The 7,054-nt window shown below is 45.1% G+C and overlaps 1 pseudogene across 1 annotated transcript; it reads left to right on the forward strand.

Annotated features, from left to right (window-relative positions):
• The first annotated feature begins 570 nt into the window (after positions 1 to 570).
• On the forward strand, positions 571 to 6,265 carry LOC148136241 (uncharacterized; annotated as a pseudogene). Its single transcript, XR_015754602.1, has 2 exons — positions 571 to 589; positions 4,605 to 6,265. The product of XR_015754602.1 is annotated as an uncharacterized LOC148136241 (transcript).
• The last annotated feature ends 789 nt before the right edge of the window (positions 6,266 to 7,054 follow it).

The raw sequence follows: 7,054 nt of genomic DNA on the forward strand, positions 1-7,054 counted from the left end.
GCATGCGCTTCGGGCTTGGTTGTTGGGGTTGGGGTTGGGGTTGGGGGTTGGGGGTTTAGATTAGATTACAGTGTGGAAACAGGCCCTTCGGCCCAACAAGTCCACACCGCCCTGCCGAAGCACAACCCACCCATACCCCTACATTTACCCCTTACCTAACATTACGGGCAATTTGGCGTGACCTGCACATCTTTGGACTGTGGGAGGAAACCAGAGCACCTGGAGGAAACCCACGCAGACACTGGGAGAACGTGCAAACTCCACACAGTCAGTCGCCTGAGGCGGGAATTGAACCCAGGTCTTCTGGCGCTGTGAGGCAGCAGTGCTAACCACTGTGCCACCGTGCCGCCCCACAGTTGGGGGTTGGGGGTGTGATTTGAAGAGGTCCGTTCACACAGTGATTTTTCTTTCGTGAACTTGTTTTGCAGACCAGAATTTCTAAAGAAGTTCTGACAGTCAGCAGAGCCTCAGGATTTGTATATCATTGGCATTTCACTCTGGAAGGAAAAAGGTTTGTGGGAATATAATTCCGATATGTGTGTATCTCGAAAAGTAGCAAGATGTTCCAGTTCGTCGTTAGATCACTGGGGTATGTGATCAGTTCTGGGCAGTGCAGCTCAGGAAGGAAATATAGGCCTGACAGCGGCACAGATTTATCCAAATAACTCCTCAAGTCTTGGAAAGAACGGTCATATTTCATCCCACTTCATGGTTTTAACCTATAATTTACTCATTCTCAAATGCCTGCAAACTTCATTTTCAAATTCCTTAGCGCCCCTTCAGGTGGAACGTTCTAGATTCTTGAATCTGAAGTGTTACATAGTGCTGAATTGGAAGATGAGATGCTGTTCCCTGTGCTCCCATTAAGCTGCATTGGAACAGTAAAGGAGGCTGAGGTCAGTGTAGGTGTGAGTAGACAGATAAACTGACAAGGCTGCACTGTGAGTGCTGCTTGGCTGAATGAGAGTGCTTTAGAGTTGGGTGGAAACAGACAGTGAGGTGTGTCAGGGAGAAGATGAAGCTGAAAGATTGAGTGTGGTACACAGTCTCCGGGCTGTTCAGAAAGTGATACAGTCCAGTTGGAAAGAGCCAATTGGTTCGTGTTCTCTGCAGAATATTTTCTTCCAATTTTTAAATTTAATATTCATGAAGTACAGATAGGAGCTTTCCGTTGTAATAGACGTGTTTGAAATGAAGGAAGATCCTTAGCTCAATTAAATTCTCTTAAGGGGAGTAACTAGCTTAATTTACAGAGAAGTCATGTAAGGAGACCTCAGACTCATGGTGTGCACCTCTTACACAATGTGGGAAATAAGGGAGGCTTCCAGTATGCCTGATGACTGCGTGTGCACGAAGTGTATCCATATGCAGCTACTGGCTAACATTTTCAGAGCTGGAGCTGTGGATGGACTTACTGTAGAATGTCATGGACAACGCGTTTACCGAGGTAGTCACACTGCACGTGAGAATTACACAGGCAGAACGGGAATGGGTGACCATCAGATAAAGCGAAAGGCTCTTCACGTAAGTGCTGGAGTCCCCAGTGGTCATTCTCCTCTCAAACAGATATACCACTTTGGATACTGTAGGGAGTGGTTGGGGTGGCCTTTCAGGGGAAATCAGCAACAGCTGAGTTCATAGTGTCATAGTAGGCTCTGCTGCACAAAAGGGAAGGAAAAAGAATGGCAAGGCTATAGTGACAGGGGTCTCAATAGCCAGTGATACAGACAGGCACTTCTGTGGCCCAGACATGAACCCAGGATGATATGTGACCTCCCTGGCGCTAGGATCCAGGATATTATGCAGCGCTGCAGGACATTTTGGAGCTCGAGAGTGAACAGCCGGTGGTCATAGAACTCAGAGGTACCAACGACAACAAGACATGAGTAACTGAAAGCTGAATGTAGGAAGACAGGAGATATATTAAAATGCAGGACCTCAAATGTAATGTTGTCAGCTTTACTCCCAATACCATGTGCTACTGAGAGCAGGAATAAGAGGACAGATCAGAGGAATGTGTGACTGGAAAAATGATGTACCAGAGAAGGGTTTAAATTCTTGATGCATTGGGACCGTCTCTAGGTAAGGTGGGAGCTGTAGAAGCTTGACCACTTACTCTGGGCCGAGCTGGGACAAATCTTGGGTCCCTTTGCTGGTTCCATTGGTGAGGTTTTAAACTAGTCTGGCAGGGGAATGGGAACCCAAGTGTAGGCTTAGATGGGTCAAATTCAGATTAGGAAACGGAAGGTTACTGATGCAATCAGTGGCTCAGAAAGACAAAGAAAGGCTAGATAAACGAGGATAGATTCTGCCTTTATGATAGTGCAGGAATCAGAATGTTGAACCTTCTTTACACTCTTAAGTGGCCAATGCATCCTTCCGTGAGTAAGGAGAACAAAGGTGCATACACTATTCCAGGTGTGGGCTCCCCAAAGCCCTTACAGAAAGGCATCCCCTGTTCCTGTACTTGAATCCTCTCACTATGTGCACATGTATCATTTGCGTTCTTCACTGTTTGCCAATCCTGCTTACTTCCTAAAAGAGAGATTCACAGAGAAACATGGAACAAAATGGGGTCACAGTCTCGGATATACAATTGCTGAACACAATATCCTATCGAATCTAGACTGGTCAGCAAGCACCAATACTCTTGACCCATTTTCCTGCTTTCAGCATGTAACCTATATTGTAGTGACTTATAGAGTCATAAAGATGTACAGAATGGAAACAGACCCTTCCGTCCAACCCATCCATGCCGACTAGATATCCCAACCTAATCTAGCCCCACCTACCAGCACCCGGCCCATATCCCTCCAAATCCTTCCCATTCATATACCCACCCAAATGCCTCTTATGTTGCAATTGTGCCAGCCTTCACCACATCCTTTGGCAGCTCATTCCATACACGTACCACCCTCTGCGTGAAAATGTTGCCCCTTAGGTCTCTTTTATATCTTTCTCCTCTCACCCTAAGCCTATGCCCTCTAGTTCTAGACTCCCCGACCCCAGGGAAAAGACTTTTTCTATTTATCCTATCCATGCCCCTCATAATTTTGTAAACCTCTATAAGGTCACCCCTCAGCCTCCGACGCGCCAGGGAAAACAGCCCCAGCCTGTTCAGCCTCTCCCTGTAGCTCAGATCCTCCAACCCTGGCAACATCCTTGTAAATCTTTTCTGAACCCTTTCAAGTTTCACAAGATCTTTCCGATAGGAAGGAGACCAGAATTGCACGCAATATTCCAACAGTAGCTATATGATCATCTCAACAATTCTTCAACGTTGCAATGATGCCTGCATCCGTCGTCATTTCAGATGCTGTTTTTAGTTTAGATTTCCACAGTTTTGCTTCTGCACTCAGAGTCGTAGAGTTATACAGCATGGAAACAGACTATTTGTTCCAGCTTATCCATGTTGACCCGATGTCCTGAACCAATTTGGTCACCTTGGCCAGCACTTGGCCCATATTCCTCTATACCTTTCTATTCATATGCTCATCCAGATGCCTTTCAAATGTTGTAATTGTTCCAGTTTCAATCACTTCCTCTGGCAGCTCATTCTATACACGCATGGCCATCTAAATGAAAAGGTTGTCCATAAGGTCCCTTTTAAATCTTGCCCTTCTCAACTATTCACCGTATCCATGCCGCTTATGATTTTATAAACTTCTAGAAGGCCACCCCTCAGCCTCCAATTCTCCAGGGAAAATAGCCTCAGCCTCTCCCTATAGCTCAAACCTCCAAACCTACTAACATCTTTGTAAATCTTTTCTAACTCTTTCAAATTTCACACCATGTTTCCTATAGCAGGGTGACTAGAATTGAATGCATTATTCCAAAAGTGGTCTAACCAATGTCTTGTACAGCTGCAACATGATTTCCCAACTCCTGAAATCAATGCACCAACAAATAAGGCATTCTTCACTATTCTGTCCACCTAAGACTCCACTTTGAAGGAACTATGAACCTACACTCCAAGGTGTCTTTGTTTGGCAACACTCCATGGAACCTTACTGTTGAGTGTCTAAGTCCTGCCCTGATTACTTCTTTCAGAGAGGAGGGAGACCAGAATTGAATGCAGTATTCCTAAAATTAGCCTCATCAACTTCCTATCGAGCCACGACTTGAGCTCCCAACTTTGATACCAAATGCATCGACCAATAGGGGAAAAAACATGCCAATTACCTTCACTACCCTGTCGACTTCCAACTCCACTTTCAAGGAACTATACACTTGTTCTTAGCCCTTCAGAGGAATTGAAGGGAGAAAACAGGAACAGGATTGAGTTGTAGATCTATAAAATGCATCTCGTTCATGCATACCTCTCCCTCCTCTATCTCTTTCTTTAGTTTTGTGCAAACACTGAGCGGTTCCCTTCCTTGAAGGAGATTCATGAACCAGTTTGGTTTTAACAATAATCCAGCAGTTTCCCTCTGTCATCTCCACAACTGACCGGATTTATGTGTTTCAGTTTCACACCTGTGTGTTCTTGTTTCTCCTAGTACATTTGTTTTCTGTTTGAAAGGTTAATTTGCAATTCGAGACTTCAAACGAAACCACACCCAGATCCAAAAGTCACTGTGTTTATCATAATCTAATTATCTCAGGATTTTGAACATTGAAGGAAAAAGCATCATTCACACCAGGGATCCTTCATCATCTGTGAAAATCTGTGAAGATTCATCTGAAATGTCCAAACACCAGTATGATCATACTGGAGTGGGAGGATGGAAATGTGGGGATTGCGGGAAGGGATTTCTTTACCCATCCCAGCTGGAAAATCACCAACGCAGTCACACTGGGGAGAAGTCATTCACTTGCTCTGATTGTGGGATGGGATTCACTCAGTCATCCAACCTGCGGATCCACCAGCAGGTTCACACTGGGGAGAGACCATTAACCTGTTCTGAATGTGGGAAAGGATTCACTCATTCATCTAAACTGCTGGAACACCAGCGTGTTCACACTGGAGAGAGACCATTTATCTGCTCTGTTTGTGGGAAAGCATTTGCTCAGTCATGCAACCTGCTAATACACCAGCGAATTCACAAGAGAGAGAGACCATTCACCTGTTCTGAATGTGGGAAAGGATTCACTCACTCATCTAAACTACTTGAACACCAACGGGTTCACAGTGGAGAGAGACCATTCACCTGCTCTGATTGTGGAAAAGGATTCACTCACTCATCTAAACTGCTGGAACACCAGGGAGTTCACACTGAGGAGAGACCTTACACCTGTTCTGCCTGTGGTAAAGGATTCACTCGGTCATCCAGCCTGCAGATACACCAGCGAGTTCACACTGGGGAAAGACCATTCCTCTGCTCCCTGTGTGGGAAGGGATTCACTCAGTCATCCAAACTGCTGGAACACCAGCGGATTCACACAGGAGAGAGACCATTCACCTGCTCCAATTGTGGGAAGGCATTCGCTCAGTCATCCAACCTGCTGCTACATCAGCGAGTTCACACTGGGGAGAAGCCATTCACCTGCTGCCAGTGTGGGAAGGGATTCACCCAGTCATCCAGCCTGCGGATACACCAGCGAGTTCATACCGGGGAGAAACCTTTCACTTGCTCCGACTGTGGGAAGGGATTCACTTCTTCATCCAGCCTGCTGAAACATCAGGGAGTTCACACCGGGGAGAGACCGTTCACCTGTTCTGAATGTGGAAAAGCGTTTGTTCACTCATCTAAGTTACTCGAACACCAGGGAATTCATACTGGGGAGAGACCATTCACTTGTTCTGAATGTGGGAAAGGATTCACTCACTCATCTAAACTGCTGGAGCACCAGCGAGTTCACACTGGGGAGAGACCATTCACTTGTTCTGAATGTGGAAAAGGATTCATTCGCTCATCTAATCTCCTAGAACACCAGCGAGTTCACACTGGGGAGAGACCATTCATTTGTTCTGAATGTGGAAAAGGATTCATTCGCTCATCTAAACTCCTGGAGCATCAGCAAGTTCATACCAGAGAGAAATCATTCACCTGTTCAGCTTGTGGGAAGGGATTTACCCAATCATCAAACCTGCTGAGACACCAGCGGGTTCACACTGGAGAGAAACCATTCACCTGCTCTGATTGTGGGAAAGCATTCACTCAGTCAACAATCCTGCTAGTGCACCAGCGGATTCACAGGAGAGAGAGACCATTCACCTGCTCCCATTGTGGGAAGGGATTTACTCAGTCATCCAACCTGCTGAGGCACCAGCGAGTTCACGCTGGGGAGAAGCATTCACTCAGTCAGCTTACCTGTTGATACAGCAGCCTGTTCACTCCATGAATAGATTATTCACTTGTTCCACATGTTGGAAGGGATTCACTCTGTCATCCAAACTGTTAACACACCAGTGAAATGACACTGCGTGAATCCTGTTCACCTGCTATGCTATGGAAATGGCGTTGCTGTTTGCAAACACACCAGCAAATTCACAAAGAACCACCAAGGAATGAACCTTTGTCACTGGGCGGTTGTATTGATGTTATTAAACCCTACTCTATTAAAGGTGTTCATTTTGTAGATAAAACATTGATACAGTTGTATCAATGCCTTTGGAAATGATCACAATGTCACTGGACATCAACAGATTTACACTGGGTAAAGATTGTCCATCTGCATATTGTCTGTAAAGTGATTTTATGGTTCCTTGGGATTGGTTAAATAACAATGAGTTCCCTAGTAACTCTGCATTGGATTTTGAAGTTACTGTTATCGATATCCAAACAGTGTTTTCTGGGCTTTTTGCTGATGATATTTGTAAACACCATAGGTTCATTTACCTGTATAGGATAAAAATGATATAAATAACCTTTTCCTTAAAATTAAGTCGTATCAAGTCTTTATTTTATCTCCAAGGCGCTCAGAATGAGACAGTCAGTACCCTTCACCTAAGCTGTTGGGCGAAAGCCTATCCAAAGTGAGATATAGCCTGTGATGCTGGAAGTGTTGTTACAAGTGCTGTTGTGGTGTGTGAAACTTAACTTGGTAATGGTATGGGATCCAGAGTGAATGTCCAAAAGGGTAAGAAGGAAAGAGAAGAATCAAGTGAGTG

Source organism: Chiloscyllium plagiosum, unplaced genomic scaffold (assembly GCF_037043375.1).
Source record: "Chiloscyllium plagiosum isolate Xiang-an unplaced genomic scaffold, Cpla_swu_hap1 HiC_scaffold_46, whole genome shotgun sequence".
Taxonomy (NCBI): Eukaryota; Metazoa; Chordata; class Chondrichthyes; order Orectolobiformes; family Hemiscylliidae; genus Chiloscyllium; species Chiloscyllium plagiosum.